Consider the following 23,352-nt stretch of genomic DNA (forward strand, 5'->3'; position numbering starts at 1 on the left):
TGGTTAGAAGGAGGAAGAAGCAGGATTGGATGAATACGAAAGAATGGAAAAAGAATCTGCAGCAAAATGAGGGATGAAAGAAACACATTGATGCCACTGATGCATGCGCTTTGAGTTAATTTCCTCGTGTTTACATTCTATCAAAACCATTTGTGCAGCACCCAATCATTGGCAATCTTCTCTTCTGTGAAATGTGCTGTCAGATCTAATCGGTCAGCCTATATTGTTTTTTATGATATCCCCAAAGAAATTACTTCGGAATCGCCCCAATATTAGAACCGCAGGGAAGTGAGGAGACGCACTGGGCTGAGGAAGAGCGTTGGGAGATGAAGAGCGCGGGGAGGAAGGGGCGTCTGGGAGCGGTTCCTTAAGACGTTTTGCACTCTAGTGGTTGGTCCTGGACCCCACTTCACTTAGCTGGCCGACCGTCCAGTCTGCCAATCAGATTCCAACATCTGTGCCAGATCTCTCTTCTCTCTCTCTCTCTCTCTCTCTCTCTCTCTCTCTCTCTCTCTCTCTCTCTCTCTCTCTCTCTCTCTCTCTCTCTCTCTCTCTCTCTCTCTCTCTCTCTCTCTCTCTCTCTCTCTCTCTCTCTCTCTCTCTCTCTCTCTCTCTCTCTCTCTCTCTCTCTCTCTCTCTCTCTCTCTCTCTCTCTCTCTGCTGATCTCTCTCTCTCTCTCTCTCTCTCTCTCTCTCTCTGCTGATCTCTCCATCCCTCTCCATTCTCACCTCTCTTCCTCCACTGGGTATGGTAGAGCTCGAAGCTCTGGAAGGAGAACAGCGATAGAGGGAGCAGAGAGGGTGGGGGGGGGAGTTGACAAAGAAACAGGGATCGGAGGGGTGGGGGTGAGTAATGTGATCTGAACGTTGGACAGAAGGAGGAGGAAGAATTGTTTGGTGTTTTCTCTGCAGAACAGAGCAACGGAGGACGATGAAGAGAGAACGATTTTGTTTGTTGGTGAGGTGGGGGGGGAGGAGTGGGGGGGGGGGGGGGGGGAAGGGGCAGGGGGGCGGGGGGGTATGAACAACAAGAGAGAAAGAGCAAGAGAGCCATTAGTGAAAAAAATTGACTCTTTCAACACCATCGGAAAAACCCCGGCACACCGACGCAGTTAGTGTTGATACGAAAGACAAAGCAAAAACAAAGAAAGCGGCATCCACCCTTAAGGGGGCCAGTGCAACGTGTATCAGTGTGTGTGTGTGTTTTCTCCTACCTACAACAGATGCAGCCCAGTGTATTTGTTATGTAGGCGCTGAGCGATGCCGGCTCAAATATCCCTGACACAGTCACAGTCCACTGAGGCAGGGATAGGTGTGTGTGCATCCCTTCGGGCAGGTGGGTGGGTGGGTGGGTGGGTGGTTGGGTGGGGGGGGCGGTTAGCAGTGCGTATCTGAAGGCTGACCCTGTGTGTGCCGGACCAAGGCTAGAGCGGGCTGCTGCAGTCCCTTTCTTCCTCCATGGCCTGAAGCGAGGTAATACGGAAACCAACACAAAGGATTTGCTTGTGAAGGACTCTGTGTGTGTGTGTGTGTGTGTGTGTTTGCACAGTTGGGGCTTGATATATGTGTGTGTGTGTGTGTGTGTGTGTGTGCGTGCGTGCGAAAGAATCCAGTGTTGGCCTGCATTTGCATTTGTGTGTTGGTGATGCAAGTCTGTGTGTGTGTTTGTGTCTCCTGTGTGGAGTACAATGATGCTCTTTTTTGAACAGTGCAGTGTATAAGCATCACTTCCTGTTGTTTATGCCACAGGCGACACACGAGAGAGAGGGAGAGGGAGGGGGGGAGAGAGGGGGGAGGGGAGAGAGAGAGAGAGAGAGAGAGAGAGAACGTAGCTGATGCAAGGTCAAACACACACGATGAAAGCCACAGGTGCCTTAAAAACATATGTCCCCCTAGCTGTCCCTCCTCCCCTCTCTTCCCATGGCTTTCTCCTTCACTCCCTTCTCTCCCCCTTACTCCTGTTCTCTCTCTCTCTCTCTCTCTCTCTCTGTCTCTGTCTCTGTCTCTGTGTGTGTCCAATCAAATCCCTGTCAACAGAATATACAGATTTTATCTTTTGAGTGAAGTGATGACTTCAGGGAGTGGCAACTAGTAGGTATAAATGTCTTAATTAACGTGTCCATATGGGAAAAAACATATAAATGGAGTAACGATTGATTGGTGAAATGTCTTTCGATGTATATAGCTAAATTGACCATAAACACTGCATTAGCTGCATTCATCAAGTTGGATTCAACGAGACGTTTCATCTTTTTAATCGTGGAATTGTTTGTTATACACTTCCGACTATTACCTTGTTTTTGTCGGGAAGAAAGTGAAAGCAAATCTGGGCGGGTGTGCATTCATTTCCGAACACGATTAATATTGATGACGCCGTTGGCACTTACGTACTATCACAAATCAACCCACCCCCTGCCCGGATCAATACCAATTCCTAGCGTCTTCCGCCTACGTTCGGTAATGCCCTGATATCCTGTTCCATTGCGACATGCCTGTCTTAAGAGTTTCATGCCACACTGTGAACTATAGGTGCAAACTGGCTGGTATATCATGAGGGGTAGAGAGTAATGGGCAAGAACGTGGTCTTTTTGAGATTCAGTGGCAGAGAATTTATTTGTATTCCAAAACACCAACGACAAAGTTTTGGTTTAGATTAGATTAAAGGCTGATTAAGGATAGGTAAACTGTTTCAGATGGTTCTGTATTTGGTTGGAGAGAGTTGAGGTCATGGTTTGTTTGAGGTCAGGAACTGGGGATACGCAATGTATCATACTCATTATTTTATTATATGTTGTGGGAATTGTGACTAAAACCACAAACAAGTTTGCGACAACAAGAGAAGAAAAATTTAGGAAAACTACATTTTTTGGTCAATAATGTAGTTTATTCCTTAATTTTGGACCTAATTTTGCCTCCTTTCTATCAGTATCTTCAATTCCTTCACACTGTCCTTTTGGCTTTTTATTTTTATGCGTATCGTTATTCACTCATTTAGAGTCAGTATGAATAGACATTATCTACCTGTCTCTTTAGGGAGAGGCTTCCATATTAAATTGTTAGATTTGATTATCCCCTATAAATTCTAAGTCAGGAATTTGTTTTTTAATTGAAGACGGTCAGTGCCAAATTCCATTCGGTATCTTTTTGACAATAAATAACTTTCTAATTTTGTCTCTAATTTTGTAAAAATATATTGCACAGTAACTTTTAATACATCAATTATCCATGCTTGTGCGTTTCCCATATCTTTAAATAACCTTTGTAAGAAATGTAATAATTGTATACACTGTCGTCTGAATAACATTCGCAGGATGCCTTCTCAATATTTTCAAAAGTGTATGTGGATTTTTTACTTTCACATCCTGTCTGAATATCTTAGTTCCGGTCTAAACAACAAAATAGCCCCTGGTCCACAGGATAGCTTCAGGAGAGCAAATATTGTACATGTGTCTTATTTTACTTGCAGCCCCCACAGAGAAACAGATGTAAAGCGAAAACATCACTTCTGGAGACTGTTGACATATGGCATTACAATGTAGGCGGTAGCATCCTACTGGAGTCTACTGCTACGCTCCCACAAGGCAAGTGTGTGAAAATGTGTCCGCAATTTCAACATCAAGTCCCACAGATGTCTGAGATGGGGTCACTGTGATTCACAAAGGCAGTGACTCATTTTCAGTGTGTGTGTGTTGTGTGTTTGTTGGACTTGACTGTGATGCACAGTCAAGTCTTATAATAATAATACAGAATGCCAAGTATGTGTTTGAAGAGTAATAGAGTGGCATCTCAGCTTTTATGAAAGCTGAGCTTTAATATTTCAACCAACAATATGTTTTGATCATAGAATACAGTCACCTTGTCACTTGGCTTTGTGGCATGGCATGGCATCGAGTTAATGGTTTGAACCCCACTGGTAATCAGCTCAACTTTGGACATTGAAGTTTAGCCAAATAAAATGCCCTCTTGCTTATTAAAATTAAACTTATTGACCTGACCATAGCAGTATCCTTATGAAGCTCTAAGAAAATCAACATTTATAAGTGATGTCTTGAAATATGACAAATCATACCATATGACATGTTACTATTATTTATTATTTGGATTAATAGTGCACACGATTACGACTACAAATTATAATATAAAAAATATACGTTCCGCAATTATGAATTGCTAGCTAGGTGCTTAGCCCTCTCTTCTATTTCACCTCAGATGCATTCAAGCCATGCCTGGGTTTCCTGCTTCCCAAAGTAAGTGGCCTACCCTCAGGCTGACTGGCTGGGGCTGAAGCAGGAAACATAAGATTGTCCAAGATTTGTGGGCTTTTTCTGTCTTTTGGTCAGTGGGTTGGAAGTTTTCCGAAATGCCACAGGGACTGGGGGTAATTCTTGAAAAGGTCTTATGTTAAACCTGCACTATGTAACTTTTTTGCACTGTAGCCATCACTTTTTCTTCAGTTATTTTTAACAGTTTTCCATTGCGGAATCCATCACTTTTGGATCATTTATTTTTGAACACCAGTGTCTAGATTGCAATTGGCTATGGCTAATTCAAGCAGGTTTTAAATAAACCTTAATGTAATTTGGTGTGCTATGGTGGATTTTTGAAGGCTAAGAGTGTGAAGCACCTCTTCTTTAACATAATTGAATCCCTGTGCCACACGAAATCCCTGCTGTATAATAATTAAGTGCAGGTTTAAGTACGACCATGCAAATAAGTACGACCTTGTGGGGTCTGTAACGCAGCCACGAGTCCACGACCTTAATTTGTTTAAGATCCAACACCAGGGTTTGTGCGTCAGTCTGGTTCCCTGGTACTGTATTTCTTTGATAGCCCTATCATGAAGAATATACTTTGGATTGATTTGTTGTAAATCATTTTTTCTTCATTGTTGCACTGATTCTTCAATTTTCAGACTCTGTAGTCTGACCCTGTATTTATGTTATTTAGTTCCCATTCTCCACCTGTCCACCAGATGTCCTTAGACTTTTCCCCTAACTTCCAATATCCTGCCACGCCCATCTGCAATCACTTTATTCCCCTCACCAGAGTGTCCTTACCAATCTTCCCAGCTGCACCCTGTTCTCTGATCAGTCTCTCCCCATACATATTTACTTCCTATATTCCCTTGTCAGTGCATTATATTTCTCATGTCCTTTTGTCATTGTTGTCGCTCTAGTTATTAGTAATAACCAAGCCAGTTTGTGAAGCTGTGATTCGTTTTCTATGTTCAAAGCCTTTTAATTGGAATATTTACAGAGAATTTGTTCCTTATTTTTCTGCCCCCGGGCCCCCCCCCCCCAGCACTGACCGTGACACTGTACTGCTTTTATTCCATTCCTGTTTTATAACTTTAGTGAGCTAGTGCCGCAGCACCATTTCCTCATGAGCACTTCCTCACATGAATGTCATTTGTGAGGAGCTTTTTGCTGGTGGTCAAAAGTCAAAGTTTGTTCAAGGGAAGCTCAATTAATTCCTGTTCTTTGTACGATGACACATTGCTTATGTATAGAGTATCCTTTTCACCAATCAAGGACTAATCAAATATCTGTGAAGCTTTAAATAGATGGCATTGTCAAACTGTGTCCGTGATTTTAAATTAATTCACTGCCACAATCGATTTATAAAAACAAATCAAAGTAATAATAGTAACTTGTGTTTGGTCAGATAGTTTTCCTAGTAGTCCCTAATATCAAAGAAACTCAAAGGAATTATTATCTTTTAAGAATAAATGTGCCGTCGTATGCAGTCTTAATTAACAACAATTTGTTCTGGCACTTTCTCCAGAAAAAATCAAAATAAAGTGCATTAGAAGTCAAAATCGCAAAACATAACTGACTCTCAGCAACATAAAACCGATCTTGCTGTTGATCGAAAAAAAAAGAAAACACGCAGCAAAACACTGTTGCCACACGCATTGCCGGAATCCAAAACAGTCACAACTTCAAAAAATGTTTTGTTGCGCTTGAACCTGTCCGACTGTACGTCACAATTGGACTGGCGAGAGGTCTCTGCGCGCTTGCTCTGCAACAAGGCCCAAATGTCTCTTCCAGAGTTCGCTGTCAGACCCGATCAGGAAGCTGACATTTCAAGCTTGACAGCCCCCCCCCCCCCCCCCCACCACCGCCCGCCATAACAGGGGCTGACACGCCTGCTGTGCTTGGCTCCGGGAAGCTCCTCCGCAAACATTCTGTCGGCCACCGAGTCCATTATACTGCAAACCTATGCAAACATCATGGCAGTTCATGGTCTTGGCTTTGATAAAGAACTCAGCTTTCCGATGGTTGGGCACGGAAGACCAGGAGAGAGTGGGGGGGGGGGGGGGGGTAGGGGTAGGGGCTGTGATCCGTGAGGCAGGCCGACACTATTGGTGTGTCGGTCTGATATGGGGGGGGGGTGTATGGATGGCAACATGGAGCACTCAAGTCAAACTGGCATTTCATTCCGTTTGTGTTGTTTTTCCAAGAAAATTGGCATTCAAGAACGCTTCATCGACACTTAATTGCTATTTAAAAATATACAGAACTTACATCATGACCTTTTCTATATAAACAAAGGAATACATAAAAAATATCAATCAAAAGGAAAATCTAACAAATTGCTGTCGTCTAATGGACATATCTGTAATGTGTCAGTGCTAAATACGTTATTTGTGCTGCCTTAAAAGCTTTCATTTAGAGAAGCCTTCAGTGTTAAACAGCTCCCGTGGCAGGTACACAGATCTGGAAGAAAGTAATGTTTGCACATAGCAATATGTATTACTAGTTTATCATTTGATGTATAAATCATAGCAAATGGGCGCTGTCTTTCGTTTGTTTTAGAATCATGGCCCCAAGCTATACATATTTCTCTTTATCTGTTTGTGTATCAATGGGGTTTTTTCAATAGGGGAAAGTGTCAGACTCTCGTTTATAGGAACTGTTTGTGTGGAGGCATACCATTTTTTTTTTTTGTTTGTTTTGGTCTTTTGCGTTTGTTCTTACGGATTTCTAAAATAAATCGGGCAGGTGTTCCGGCAGAGCTTTTCCCAAGTGGTACTCCGCCTCCTTCTCATGTCTCATCCGATGTTATCCCTTCGGTTCGGTGTCCATAACACCGTCGTACACTCGGAGAGGCCGTCGCATCAGATCCCAAAAAGTACACAGCGGGAGTCAGTGCTGCTCGGTCGCATGGTCATTCATCCTGTCGTCAGTCTTCACGGGCTATCGTGGTGGGGTAGGGAGACACTCGGGCTCTGCCCTGTGAAGGGGCAAGGTGTGGACACACACACACACACACACACACACACACACACACACACACACACACACACACACACACACACACACACACACACACACACACACACACACACACACAATGCGTTACGCTGACAGCATGAGGACCGACTGAGAGGAAGAGGAGAGGGAGGGGGGGGGGGGTTGCTGTTTCACAGTTCTACAATGCCATAACCCAGAGGGGATTGAGTTCAAGTAGCCTAAAATAATCTACAATCCCGGTGTCCACTGTGTTCCCTATCGCAAACGATCTTGCTTAGGACCCCTGCCTCACAGAAAAATGAAGAGCCCTCTTAAAAAGTAGGCGGGCACTGTGCGTTGTCTAGGAAACAACTGAGAGAATATAGAGGCCCTCGAAAAAAGTACCAGCCGTGTACAGGGCCCCGAGGTAGGCCACGCTAGTGGTCACGATGTACCAGTGGTTACCATGTAACCAGACTGATGATAAAGGACAAGCCTCGCGTGCCCCTTTTCGGTGTCCCGTTTCCGTTTCTGTCCATTTACATCACACACACGGTACGCGGTACCCAGCGTTAGGACCGGTCCAGAATGGAGACCCATTCGGGAGGTTGACGGCGTCGGGGAAGGGGTTTCACAGGTCTGCCGTGGTGTCAGCCCAGGGGGATACAGTTCAAGTAGCCTCGGTAAGTGAGTTCTGCACGAGCGGTTCGGCACAACAGGGCCAAGGAGCGTGGAACGGCCGTGAGACGGAGGAATCGAATGTCCCTCGCTCCACTGGAGAGCTTTAACTGAACGTGTCCGTCCCAGGGGCACGGGGCGGCACGGCGACAGCTGAAATCGTTAATCGTTTGTTTGTCTGTTTGCGTTTGTAAATGGGGGAACTTAGCGGGTTATTGTGACGTGTTTATGAGGCTGTAGGAGTGCAGACGATAAGACCAAGGCTGAGTACACCGACATGGTCATTTTCGGCCACTATCTCTGGGTAAGTAAACGGTATAGCATCTGGATGAATTAATGTATGGATGCGTTGTACACAATTCTATTGTCTTGGGTTGCTTATAGCTAAAATCACGGCCTTTCTGAATGTGGAACTATTTAATATTACGGTAAAAACGTACGATTATATTTTTAGGTAGCATCTTATTCTCAAAGGGATCTGCAATTAATGAATTTGTTTTATTTGCCAAGTTTGATGCAAAGCCAGCGTTTGTGTGGCATGCTGCCATCATACATAATATCCTTGTAACTTAACATGGTACTGTTCAACCTCTGTGTCTTGCATCACAACACACAATCTAATACAAACTTCTGTTTTCAGTGCCACCATTACGGTTTTCTTTTGGGATTCTTTACACACGACAATACACTACACTTCAGTAAGCGGATGCTCTTTTACTGAAGCGAATTACCGGTGGGGCTTAGAACAAGGAAAGTATGGAATCAATACTGAAACCAGTAAATCAGCGCTGCGTGACCAAATCGAAAAGAGAAACACTAACTACAGAGAGTAGACGGTGGCTACAGGGATCAGAAATGAAGGGTGGTAGTTGTTAAATTATGCGTAGCAGTCAAGTGCACAGCAGGAGACTGTGTATGCCAGAAACCCATCTTATGGAAGTGATGGGTTTTAGCATGTTTTTTTAATAAGCAGAGGGAGTCTGCAGATCATAAGGGGCTAGGTGGCTCATCCCACTATCAAGATAACATCCAGAAACTAAGCTGGACTGCAACTTGCCACTTGCTTCCTCAATATATTCTGGTTTAGATCTTGTGAACGGACTGATTGGCTGCATGGGTAGCCCTACCAATGCAGCCAATCCTGTCAGTTCGAAAGATCTTAGGGGTAAGATAAGACACTAAGGGTTTCACATACTATGATTTGAGATCCATGTTTTGTTTCAGGATGATCAAGCTTTTCACAACCTGTCCTCACCCGACTATGGAATATATGTTAGTATAAGACTTGCGGATATTATGACTGAATGAAAGTATGACAGATGAATGAATTTGACATTATCACTAAAACATATGAACATAAATGACTTGAGTACATATATATAGTTAACCTGACAAAAAGTGATGGTTTGAGGCCCTAGCTCAAGGACACTCCTGCATGGTGGACAGGCGAAATGTTGTTGCCCCTGCAATCTCCTGGGGTCACACAACAATAGAATGATAATGCAACAAGATATGGAGATAACTCGTGGTCCTGTTCAGATTGTGACCATAGACAAAATAAAATCCTGTCATCAGATTTACAGGTCAGTTAACATGACATGTTGCATAACCTGCTGTCATATCTTATGACACTGTATTACTGTGCAAAGATCAATCATTCGTCTTCTCTTAGTTAAAAAAAACAAAAAACTGAAACCTAGCTTTTATCTCTTCGGTCAGGCACAGAGGACGTTCACCACTCAGACACGAAACCTCCCTATTGATCCAGTCTCCTCTTCCTGGTGGTCGCCCGGTGGTTTGGTACTCAGGCTGCTCTGAATCCACAGCCACAGCCCCCCCCCCCCTACCCTGACACCCCCCCTGCTGATTCCCGCCTATTTCCTTAGAACGTTCAAGGTTAGACTGATCCATTGTCTTGAGTCCGCGCCACTCCCAGATCTCTTATCTGTGTCGATGTCTTTTTAGCCTGCGTCGCTCTGTCCTTCTTCTTCGCTGCTGGACGAAAGGATATGCAATGTGCCCGGGAGCTATTTAGTGAGTGGGAGGGAGGGAGGGAGGGAGAGAGAGAGAGAGAGAGAGAGAGCCATCGAGAGATGGAGAGCGATAGGGAGGGAGAGAGACGAGGCGAGTGAACGGAAGGGAGATACTCTTCCAACTCCTCAGCAGTTTCAGTGACTCACTTAAATTCCGATTCCATCTCTCTGTGAATTTTTAATGCGACAAATGCCTGTGTCTATCACACGCAGACAGCCAGCGGTTCATGGGTAGCTCGACTGCGGGATAAATGGAAGGGTGTCAGATGGACCTCTAAGGACACGGCCCAGATATGAAGTGTGTAATTTTGAGGAAGCACTTCTATTCGACGTCGCACCGATGAGACGGTAGAAAATGAAGCAAAACATCAATCGGTGAACTCTCAGAAAGTTAAAATACAGAATGCATTATATAGAGCATTATACTTTTCTTTTTTTTCTTATTTGGATCGATGTCCCCGAAGTCTGCAGGACTACCTTTAGACTTCCCTAGCCCCAACTTGCTCGTTAATAATCTGTATTAGAACTCAAGGTAACTGTGGAGGAAAATCGTCTCAATTACAAAACGGTTAATAGCAGGGCAAAAGGAACGAAGGAAGAAAGAAAGTCCATTTCCAATTAACGGCCGATATGGGAGAGATATTTATCACACATCCCTTAGTACGACTCCTGTATATGTCCTGTATTTTTGAACATTATTCCTAGTGCTAGCAGTGGAGATGTCTCACCTGGCGGGGGGGGGGGGGGGGTCACGGTGAAGGTGCGGCAGTGTGCTACGGAGCTCCTCTCCCGGGATAGGGAATGATAGATATGTGGGCTGTGGTGTGATGTCTGCCAATAAAACTGGCAGGGCCTGTTGGGGCTGGGATGAGAGCACGGCACCAAAGTGAACGAGGAGGGCGGAGGGTAGACGGAATGTGGGTCACACCGTCCGGGCGGCCGGCCGGCAGCATCCGCACTCAAAGACTTTGAAGCGGTTTTAAAAGATGGCTATTGCATTGAAGGCAGGCAGACGGGGGGGGGGGCCTGTACTGAATGCCAGAGGAATCAATCCCAGCTAGTTTAGAGGGAATTAGAAGGCAGGGCGAGAGGTCCTGACCCCGCAGTGATCTTCTCTTTAAGATAGAGGGGTGCTGATCCGGGATTACTGGTCCATAGGTCCCCTGTGATCCCCCCCAGCTCAGCCCATCTCGGGGGGGCCCGCTTCATCACGAGCTCGGGGTCAATAGTCATAATCGAGAGGATAATATGTTGTTGGGCTGGTTTGAGATAAAGTTGAAAAATATAAAGATGCCTAGCTGAATGCGTGAGCTGAGCATATCGTTTCGTTTGCGTTTTATTCAGCAGTGTTTCTTTGTTAAGGCCCATTCACACCCTGGGGTAAACACGGATAGGGACCCTTTTGTCCGGTCCCGGAGGTCGTTTCGTCCGTCGGTGTGTCCGTCGCCTCTGAGCTTACGAATCCGGAGTGCTCCGGGAGAAACGGAGCAATACCAAGGGAAATCGAGGCGTTGGTATAGAGTCCGAAGTAAAATTTGCAGATTTTGGATGACGCAAAAGAAAAAATCATCTCCTCTAAATATGCCATGTTTGTGATTGTCGATGCCGGTAATTTGCGACACAACATTCACTGCCCTCTAGAGGATGTATTGCGTAACATCCATAACAACGCTGAAACCGGAGGGAGTTTGGTAAGGACGGACCGATTTCGTCCGGATCCCGAGGTATGAATCCACCTTCAGTTAGTGAAAAAACAATTGTACAAAGGGCAAAGGGCAAAGGAGATGCAGCTAAGAGAAAGCGGCGAGTTGTTGATTCTGATTATAGCCTACCACAGTGAATTACCTTCATCTAAGATATTTTTTGTTTTTCTATCAATGAAATTTAAGGGTGAGGGTCAGTCAGATGAAATTAGAAATATATTTTGTTGTGCTTTGAGCATATTGTTTTCAAGGTAACCTCTAATCGATAGTTCTATTTGACAGTGGTTTTCCTGAATTCATTAATTTAATTAATTGTTTGAATTATCAAGCTATGAAGAGTTACAAATGATCATACCGTACAATAAGAGGCACTATGGAGAAGGTTCATTCTGCTTAACAACTGACCTGCTAAACCCGCATTTCTCCTTTTCGAAAACATGTTTACAAAAACTTTCCTTTTGAGAAAACTGAGATTTCTGAAAAAGAATTACGACCACCTCTGCAACTCGGGGTGCTACAATATTTGATGAACAAAAAAGATAGAAGCACCAGAGAATTGTAAGATTGTTTATTTTGAACCCAAAGTCGACTTTTGCCGTCACTAGCCACCGAAATCTTCAGAGTGTCGCTTCACCTTTGTCTGGGACATTGCTCATGTCAAGACCAAGTCGTTACTTTTGTTTTGTCATTTTTATTTCAAATTAGAACTGTTGATTTGTTGCGATACTTTTAGTTTGGTTTACCGAAGAACACAGGGTGTCCTGGTAATCAATCATTGTTTGTCCGTGTGAGTGTGTGAGTGTGTGTGCGTGTGCTGTATCTCCATTCTGCAGCATCTTGTGTTTTGGATGAGCTACAGTCTCCCGAGATGTAGCAGCTTGCGAAAAAAGATGGAGACATGGTTCTTCCATGGCTGCCCGGCAAAGCCAGAATTACAACTCTGGATGTGTTCACGGAAATGGGTGAGGGTTTTTGGCTCGATGACAGAAACCTGATGAGGAGCCACCTATGTCAACTGGCAGGTGGGATTAGCTTTTGCATCTGTCTTTAACTGCTAGTATTCGGTGTGCTTGCCAGGGTGCAGCCGGAAACAGCGGATGGCAAAGAAAGGTGTGATGTCAAATTAAGAGCGCAGGTTTTAAAAAAAAAAACACTCAAAATTAGATAATGACAGTTGTCTCTTGGAGTGATCCAATCTCTTCTGCGCGCACACACATATGTGCTAATGTTTACTGTCAGCAACCCCAGTTTTTTGAGAGCGAGGGGAGGGGGGGGGGGGGGGGGGGGGGCGGCGGGCAAAGAGATGGGCCAAACGGCAGAAATGAACATTCCATTCCCCGACTGTAAGGAATTAACATAATTGCCGCACTCAAGATTGAGGTGCGATACACAAGGAACAAGCACGCACAAAAAAAAGAAGCAATTCCCAACGAGACCCTGTTTCATATCAATCTCAATGTAATCACAGGACATTAATGAGGCTCTTAATTACAATTCCCCTAAAGGTACCCCCCCCCCCCTCGCCCCCTCAATCAGCTCTCCCCTATCCAGCCCTTATGGGTGTGAGGTAACCTGTAATCAACCATTCCCATCAGGAAGGCCGTACATCGCTGGGAGTCCCAAGAGACCGCTCCCATTAATGGGTGGAGATTAATTAATCAAGGTGGTGGAGGTGTTTCTCTCTGGGGAGCCGGGGGGGTGGGGGGGTTGTCTTTTCATTATTAAGATAGTTCCACTATAGAGCAGAATTGAGGCCATAGTAATTTTTAGATTTGGCAACACGCGAGAGAGTGGTTTTAACGAGAGCATAATGGGGGCCCACTGCTGATATGGGTTGTATAATAACTAAATGGTCTTAATTATGTTTTTTTATATCTATTGGTTAGGGATAGTCTTTACTGTTATCCTATATTATGGAAATAATACTATGGATTTATGGATTTAATGATCTGCAGATGGACTTGGCGCACGCTGAAATGAGCACGGTTTATAATTATATATATATATATATATATATATATATATATATATTGCTGGATAAGGTATTGGAGAAAGCCAGTTCCATAAACCCAAAGAGACAGACTATAGCTCATCAGAGCCATCAATGTAAATGCAATAAGTGCACATAAGCATACTGCATATACCTATAGCTTTTCTGACACAGTTAAAGTGTAATTCCGGCGCAAATTGAGCCCAGGGTCTTAAAATATATAAATAAAATAAAAAATATATATAAATATAAATTATATTAATTATAAATTCCAAAACGTTCCTCCTTGAACTGAACTCCGGCGCATTCGGCAATCGACTTGTGTGGACTTCGTGTAAACACGGACCTACCGGTAATGCTTGTTAAACTGTCTTTTTAATTGAACTCCGGGTTTGCAAACCAAGTTGTTTGTGCTTCCTTTTATTTTAAGAATATTAGTGGTTAAAAAAATGCCGATTTGGAAGCAAAACTCAATGCCCCAAGACAATAACATGGACGCCAAACATTGCGCCTGGCAAACTATAATACTCAATTTTCAATGAAAAGGTGTCTGGAGGGCTTATTTGATGGGTTTTCATGCCAAAACAAAGACCCTGGGTTCAATTTGCGCCGGAATTACGCTTTAAGGTCTTAGGACTAAGGTGATCGACTCCCCGCCGAAAGGATCTGGGTGTGAACTTCAGAGTTTGCAGTCTTTCCTGCAAGATACCTAACCCCTACTTGCTCCTTAATGACATGCCTCTAAATATGTCGTGCCTTATCTATACCACGTATCCAGTGTTCACTGTCAGTGGATTCGGATGAACGTGTCTGCGAAATGAAAAGATCTAACAACCAACATACCACATACGAGGGGCCTGACGACTATACAGAGTCCTGTCTGGCCCATGTATAAACATGAACCCCCTTGCTTTTGTCAGAAGAACACTATCCTTCTTATTGCTATATTCTCTTCGTTCAATTTCTATCCATCCCTTACCCTGAAGTGGCTACGTGTTAGTGTTTTTGTGCACAGTGCGTGCGTGTGAGTGAGTGTGTGTGTCTCTGTGTGCGCATGTGCATCTGTGCGTGTGTGTGTGGAGAGGTGAAACGCAAGCAAGATGAGGTCTGTGTGTTAGTGTTACTGTCGTCTCCTCTGCTGCACACTGCTCCTACTCCGCCAGAGAAAGAAAAGAACAGCGGCAGTGAGAGAGCTGGCAGTGGAGTGGAGATAGCCACAGCATTCGCCCAGAGGAAGGTTTCAAAGGCCAAAGGATGTCAAAACATTAGTGACACAGGAAAGGGGGGTGTGTGTGTGTGTGTGTGTGTGTGTGTGTGTGTGTGTGTGTGTGTGTGTGTGTGTGTGTGTGTGTGTGTGTGTGTGTGTGTGTGTGTGTGTGTGTGTGTGTGTGTGTGTGTGTGTGTGTGTGAGAATAGAGAGTGAATACAAGGGTAATCAGACGCACATCATACAGAGAAGGGATCCTTTGTTTAACTTAGTAGTTGGATATAGAAGTTGAAATGATGAAAGGTTTTGAAGCTTTTTACCAGAGCATAATTTGAGGCTGTCTTTTAACGCCCATGAAAGTCCTCTAATGAAAACCATCCGTCAGATTGGTAATCTTTAGGAACGATTAATAATTAATAATGGTCTCAGATATTCAATTCAAAATCGGTTTTATTTTTCAATGCACTGTAGAAGGTGCCTGTGTCGAATCAGCCCCAGTTATCTTACTTCCCCTTCCAAACTGACAAGTCATTAGCATCTCTAAAGTTATCCAGTCCACAAGTTTTCTCTTTTGAAAAGTGTGTTCGTTGGGTATTTGATCTTGTGGTGTTAGCAGTTCAAATTTGGTTTGGGTGACAGGCAGCCAATTGCGGTTATAATGTAGGAATTGGTAAATCAAGGGATTGCATGTCTTCCCCTTAGGGTCTAAAGGGGTTGAGATGGTCTTTTAAAAATACATGGTGCATGATCTGTTGCGAAGAATTTTTTATTCTGTGATGTAAAAGTTCAGCTTTTTATCCTGAAACGTACTTAGTAAAAGTCCAAACTCGTCCACGACATGTTGAATCATATAAGTACAGTATAAATGTTCAAGAGGTTTCTTCCCGACTCTGACTCTGAGTGTTAAAGATTTGCAAACACCATTTGGCCTTAACACAACCTTCGACACCAGCTAATTCAAATGTAAAAAGCTGAACACAAATATAATAAATGATAAACACACGAGATACCATCGTCCAACAGGCGACACATGGCTCACGCCATGACGTCCACGGGTGGCGCTGTGGCGTTGTTTCCGACGGGAAACGATTCACGGCCCCTATAGAGGGGTCTGACCTTTTGAAGGGATCCGAGGACAGCCGAACGTGGTGGTGATTCCTCTCGGTCACAGCCATGCTCCTCTGGAATGCCAAACCAGTGACTGCAAGAGACAGATACCGGCTGTTTCTGCGCAGGGATGGGGAGTGGAATGCTGGGATGGAGGGGGAGCAGAGCCCTGAGGAGCGCTGCGGTCCTGATGGGATGGATATAGCCCTCATGGATGTGGAGGAGAAAGGGAGGGGGGGGGGGGGGGGGGGGGGGTCGGCTGAGAGGGCTCCTAAATAAGCGGAGCCAGCATGAAGTGTGTTGCGGGGACTGGGATTTGGGGCCCATTTGCCTGCAGGGATGTGTGTGTGTGTGTGTGTGTGTGTGTGTGTGTGTGTGTGTGTGTGTGTGTGTGTGTGTGTGTGTGTGTGTGTGTGTGTGTGTGTGTGTGTGTGTGTGTGTGTGTGTGTGTGTGTGTGTGTGTGTTGACCAGCTCATCTCTCTCCATTAATTTGATGTCCTGCAGAAAGCCCACACAGGGATTACTGGCATGCTGAACTATGTTTCGCCTCCCCACTAGCCTGTGCTGTGGCTGCTGCTACTAATACTCCTACTACTAAAACTGAAAACTACTCTTCTACTACGACCACTTTTACAACTACTCCAACTACTGCTACTACTACTACAAAAATGATGTGATAACACTTTAAAATGTTGTGCAGCCAAAAACTATCAAAGAATTCACACTATGTTGAATAGTGAATTCTTACGACTTATGGAAATTACCGAAACCAGGAGCAAAGGGGAATTTGAATTGCACAGGGAGGTACGGCGCAAGCTCTTGAATGTGCCTCTGCATAATCATTCATTCATTAATTTAAGCTATGGCTCTATGAACGAACAAGGCAACGGTATACGCAGAAGAACGATATAATACAAGACGGCGATCAATCAGCAAAATTGTTCAGTAGGCGGTCGCTTGTCACCAATCGCTACTCCTATGCATAATGACGTTGAGCTCTGCGTCCATTCTCAAATGACGGTCTCCTTGTCTCCAATGTTTACAGGCGGCGTGAATGCACAGTTGTACATTGAGTTTTTGTGGGGCAGATTCAGTGTTGTGTTGAGCTGTGTTTTTCTCGTGGTGTAAAAATGTCATCATAGTTCTAGGCAAGAAGAGTCTAGTACATTTATAAAAAAAAAACCGAAGGTCTGCTAAATGCCTTAACATGTGATGTATATTTAAAAATGTATCTCAGGGTTAGGGTAACGGTCCATCATAACTGTCCTCTTGCTTCCTCGTGCACTGTAAGATATGGACCACACAATCCCTCAAAGGACAGATGCACGGATTCAGACAGGCAATCCCACACAGGCCGAACAAACAAACAAACAAACAAACAAACAACCAAGCAAACAAACAAGAGCTGTGTAAATCAGCCCCCACGCCCACGCACGCGGTCCTAGTGCTGGGCTTACTAAGCCTTGTTCAGAGATGAGCTTTGCATCGCTCAGGTTCTTTTTTTATAAATCCAATCAGCCGTTTATATTGCCTGTGGTGGGCGGCCGGGCTGCACCTACGCGGTTGTAATTCACACCAGCGGGGGACTCTTAACGCTGGATATCCCAGGGCCGTGCGCTCGGCACTAAAACGATCAGCCCGGATGATCTAATGCTCCACCCACACCGCTCATTTTTTCGGACAACTTTTCCCATGTTGCTGTGCTCTTCACCCCCTTGTTGTTACTGAATAATTCACCTCCGGGAAGATGATTCAGGGGGGTCACGGCAGGACCTGTCCTTCCTGCTGTATTTCATTGCCGTGTAGCTCCTGAAACGGAATATAGCCGCGTAACAAGCGACCAGCGGTGGGGTGGTGGTGTAGCTTGGTGGTGGTTTCGCCACCACTGCCTTAAATCAGGACCTGAGTCCTGGAAATACATTCAAACATAAAACATGAGCATAAACATGACATGAAGGGGATTTATTTTCCTTTTCTCTTTTTATATTTATTTCATGATTGTCCCAAAATGTTATACGAGCATTTTGTCGTAGGAAGGTGAAAGGTAGACGGGAGAGAACAAAGTCAATTCGGTTCGACCCCTGTGATTTTTTTTTATTACTAATTAATAAATGTAAACAATTATTTCAGCATGAAGAAAAAAACCTACTATTAATGAATAACAAATCCTTTTACACTTTTTTTTATATCCTCTATGCTCATTGTTTTGTGTCCAACGTCAACTCAAGATCATATTTTATAATTGTTATAACTGAATTGCCCCTGTCATACAACCTTTGACACAAACTATCAGTGCAACAGCATTTAATTACTGAACCAACCTGTTCTTTGTGAAGAGAAGGGAACATGTTAATTTTGATGCAATTTCATTTTTTTTTCGGCTGCATGCACATTTTAGACTGCCCCTAATATATGCGAGAACAGAGAATCTCTGTTGGAGTTTTCACTGCATTATTTCATGCTATTGTAGCACGAATAAAAATGACTGGATTCATGCATGGAGTTAGTAAAGGACCTACATGGAATCGTTGTGGTGAATGTTGGGTTATTACATTCAAAGTATTCATGGCTGTGTGTTGTTAAAGTCTAGCAGCCACATATTTGACCCATTTTTTATTTTAGAAGAGAAGTAGACACGGATTAACTGCATATGATTGACACTGCATTGCAGTCATGTGGCTGTGTTTGTACTCAAAACACACTTTAAAAGCTCTTAATATCATGGCCAGAAGAAAAATTTCCGATTAACGTTTGCCCTTGCTAATGTAATGCCATTCATTTATAAAACGTCCTTTTACTTATTTATAAAACTTTAAATAGTTATAAAATAATAAAGGAAATAACCGCACGTCTTCTGGCAGGTTAAAGCAAACAAACAATTCTGTTGTGTGGTATACTGTGCTGTTGACGACTGAATACAAATGTTCCCTCATCCTGAACTTGTTGCTCACCTCCAAAATTCCTAATGTTTTAATCATTTCCCCTCGCGGGACTTGTTTTAGAGAGGGCTTTTCAGTTCACAAAAGGGGACACACACACAGACACACACACACACACGCACACAGGCACACAGGCACACACACACACACACACAGGCACACACACAGGCACACACAGACATATTATCGTGGCAGTGGGGGAACCTTTTGATATGATTCCGGTGAATGAGATGGTGTCGGAATGCTAAGTCCTCGTTTTGCATTCCTCACACCTCCGTTCCTCTGGCCCTCCTCACCATACCTCTCGTGTTTGATGGAGAGCTCAGGCCCGGCTTCGATGTTAACCTCCCCGGTCACCCCCCCCCCCCCCCCCCCCCACCCACCTGCCTGCTTTTAATTCTGCTCAGGTGTTCCCGGTGGGAGTCTTCACACGCTGCAAGCCTCTCTGCACCGCGCTTATTCCCTGGGGAGGGATTCAGAAATCACACCTCGGAATTGTAGCAATCCCCCTCCCCCCTCCCCCCTCCCCCCTCCCCCCACCCACCAACTACTGCGATTGACAACACTCCCTTCTGTTGCAGGGAGTCCCCTGTCTTCCGTGCTGCGGCTGTTTACCTTTTCAATATTTTCGCTTTTATCCGAAGCGACTCAGAGTGAAATCAGACAGCCACGTGACGGCTGGGGAGAGGGAGGCATTGTGCGGGAGCACGCCTTCGGGTTAGGCTGAGGCCATCGGGGATTGGATCCGGCAGCTTTTGGCTCCGAGCGAACACCCCAACTTCCGCTACAATATTCTGTCACAACAAAAAAGGCGGTGGGCGTCTGACATCGACGCTAGGTTTTGGCATCTGGCGTTGTGTGTTTGGAATGGTTTTTTGGGGAAAGTGCAAAGGGGAGCCTGTTGTTTGAGGGGCGGGGGGGGGGGGGGGGGGTGCACAGCCAGACCGATAACGACGAGGAAGGACCCGTGTCGAGGAGGCCTCCATGTTGAATCCGTCTCGCCTCACAGTCTGCCATGCTGCCGGCCTGCACGGTTACCATGGCTTCTCTCTGCCGCTCTCCCATCATCCTCTTGGGTGTTTTGGTTTCACACTCTAATGAGGGTTATCGGCGGGATAATGTAGATCTAAAATTAGCAGGCTCATTTGAGATCAAGTGGATGTTTTGTGGCTGTACGGACTGATTATTTTTGTCTTACAAAGTTAATTTGCTGCGGTTGTCAGCATGTCATCACCGGTGCCTGTTGGTGTATCAATCTCAATCAGTAATCTACAGAAGGTATATTTGTAACCAAAGCTAAACTGAATTAACCTGACGCGCCAGACGGTGTGTTACACAGAACCATCTGGAAAGTCGTCCTTGGAAAACTGGTTGAAAAAAGGGCAGGCAAATACTTGGCAGGTGATTGGATGAACCATCTGTCCATCAGGGTCTATCAGGTAGATCACGCCGTTCCTCCCAGGACGCTGATTAGTCCGAGCCACTGTGGTTCGGCAGCAAGCGCATAACCCATCACCTGAAGCCTGGAAGTATTCTGGCGTGATCGTGATGGTGCGAAACTAGCTCCATCTCATGGTAAAAAAAACTGCATAGCATTAGATGCTATTGCATGATTAAAATCCATGTTGATGAGGATACTCAAGGATGTCGCATATATGTGGACATCAGGGATCAGACCCAGTATCTTTTCAGCTCAGAGTAGCCAGTATAGCCTCTATGCTCCCCGCCCGCACGCACGCACGCACGCACACATATATATATTAAATTCTGCGACCACATCCAAGGAAGGCCTACTCTTACACCTAAAGTCCTCAATTTACTACTTGATGGCAACAGCTCAATATCAGTAGCACGGCAGTAAAACATAATTAGTTATGTACCTTCCGTAAATCGTTCGATAACGCAGCGTTATCGCTGGCCTGTGATCACTCTTAGTTCTTTATTTACCAATGCTTCCAATCACATTGTCGAGTAGTTAACTCATTCATGCGCTCCATATATGAAACCAATTGAATTGAAAACCCAAATGTTGTACTTAGTATTAGTCATACTGGAGCAATTGTTTCGATTGATCACGAGCAAGACAATGCAACTTGTTCTATTAAAATATTTGTTCCAGTGAATCAATGAATTCAACTGTTGCTGATGTGTTTTTACAGTATGACTTGTTTAGGTAAAAGTCTATTGGATGCTTGGACATTATTGTTTGTGAGTAAGATTACTGAAGTAATATGCCAGTGCTGTTGATTTACAGGAAATTGAATGTTCATATTTTCTAATACATCTTACCTTAGCTTGTCTTGTCTTATCTAACTGTTGACAGGCAGTTAATTCAAAATAAATACATTAATCAATTTTTTCAAGGTACAGCTTAAAATCGTATCATCTCTGTTGATGCAAAGTTTCATTGCAATCTCTGTTTGTCCTGATTGCAATGAAACTTTTTTGAATCCATTCAGAGGGCTTAGGTGCCGACTATGTTGAAATATCCAATGTGTGCCTTGACAGGGAAAGCCTTTAAAGGTTTTGTTTCCCAGACAAAAAGGAACGCAACCGCAGCTGCAGGAGAGGGAGAGGAGCGAGAGCGAGAGAATCAACTGTTTTGTCCAGTTCTTACTTTGAAGCACCGACAAGTTTGATCACGGCGGTAAATGTCCGGGGGAATTGAAGGCACCGCGTTGAGACAGCCGAAGACAGGTCAGCCACTCCGCCCCACTCAGCCGATTGACTTCACAGACTGAATGTAATTAATTTATTGAGTGCGCCGCCCGGGAGATCGAGAGACAGATGGATAAAATGACAGAGCAAATCAAGGTACATCCTTTTGACAGCCTGTTTATGAGGTGTCGAGGGGGCTTTGATCACGACCCGTTGGGCTGCAGACGGGAGAAGCGGCGTCCAGCCGCAGGCTGTCAGAGCGCTGGACCGATCCCAGAAGGTCTACCGAAAATAAGCAGAAATAGGCCGCAAAGTTGCTAAAGTTCCCCTGATATTTACATTGCAGCAGCAATAATTGCTGTGTTAAGGAGCAACAGTGCTCTGAGGAAAGCTACTCATTGCTCTTCCCGTGTAGTGAAGAAGCTGGTGTGAGAACCTGGAGACCTATTTCATGGTTCAACCAGTAAGAAGCCTTTCTGGTCAGTGACAGTATGCATGCTGGCTTAGCACCTGTGAATCTACATTGACAACATTTAGGGCGTTCAGCAGTCGCTTTTATCTAAAGCAACTTACAATAAGTACATTTGCAAAAAGAGGGTGAGACAGCAATATTTCGCTGTTGGTACAGTTAAGATGTTCATAGAAACAAGTGCCAAGCACTTACAATAACTAGGTTAACCCATTCCCCACTCACAACAAAGACGCTACACAATGCTAAGTTCTATTTTTAAGTGCCAGAATCTAAAACTTACTAATAACAAGTCTTCATGGGTTAAATTACCCTTTAAAATTTATTTACAGAAAACTGATTCCATTATTGTTTTTAATAATTAAAAACAATAATTAATTTCAAAATGTGGCAAAGTGTTTGCAGCATGTCAAATAATAAATCATCTTTTATCTCCAGTCTCCAAAAACCGAAAAAGCCAGACGTCATATAATATATCGTGTGAGTGATAATTATCGTTCAACATGAATATCAATTTAAATCACAACATAGAACATTTTATGTCTCTGACCCCATTTTTACGACTGAAAGTTCCTGCAACCCTTGAATCTCGAATCCGCTTCGCCACACAATATTTTAACCCCATCAACATCACAACATACTTAAGTGAGCTCAGTGAACTGCTGACCCCAAGGCTGGGGCACAATGATTTGGTAGAATGGTTTAATGAGCAGAGGTCTCACCGCCGCCAACGCCATAAGTCTTTACAGGAAGATACTAAAACCAGAGCACCCAGTGAGGCCAACACGGAGCCAGGCCTGCCGAGGCAATCCATTGGGCTTCACTTGTCACGGCTAATATATTGTGTTTTGTGCCATGATCAACCTCTGGTCTGGCAGAGAAGGAGCGGACTACACACTGTGAGGCTGTGGGCAAACGTGACGCCTGCCTGCTTGCTATTATTAGAGTTATGTATTCATAGACACTTTTATCCAAAGCAACAAACAGTCAATGCTTTTAGATACGCGTCATTATTACAAGGCTTTGTTGGATACCAGATTGTGATTGGTAGATTACTGCATTCGGTCTGCTATCTCTGCGGAGCAGACCACTGCTATGAATAACAGAGCGTTGCTATGGATTCAATTTCCAATCGAACGGACACGATTTTCTTGTGGAAGCAATAAAAAAAAAAAAGATTTAAGGGTAAAATCAATGTTTGTTGTTCTAATTGTGTCAAATTATTGATTTCTTTAGTAAGCAGCTGGTAATATGAGAAACAATGTATAGCAAGCCAACCTTCAGTTCGATTCAAGACTCTTCCACAGTTTATTTATGACTACGTACAGGTCT

The 23,352-nt window shown here is 44.2% G+C and overlaps 1 long non-coding RNA gene across 2 annotated transcripts in view; it reads left to right on the top strand.

Annotated features, from left to right (window-relative positions):
* Window positions 1-23,352, top strand: part of LOC130388817 (uncharacterized) — an 86,777-nt gene that overhangs the window by 18,327 nt on the left and 45,098 nt on the right. Inside the window, exon 4 of one of the 2 annotated variants that reach the window (XR_008896469.1) lies at window positions 3,467-3,580. The exons of the other annotated variant lie outside the window; for it this stretch is intronic. This is a non-coding gene — a long non-coding RNA (uncharacterized LOC130388817). Of the gene's footprint in view, window positions 1-3,466; window positions 3,581-23,352 lie in introns of those variants that run through there. 2 annotated transcript variants of the gene reach the window in all.

The sequence above is a fragment of the Gadus chalcogrammus genome, chromosome 9 (assembly GCF_026213295.1).
Source record: "Gadus chalcogrammus isolate NIFS_2021 chromosome 9, NIFS_Gcha_1.0, whole genome shotgun sequence".
Lineage (NCBI taxonomy): Eukaryota > Metazoa > Chordata > Actinopteri > Gadiformes > Gadidae > Gadus > Gadus chalcogrammus.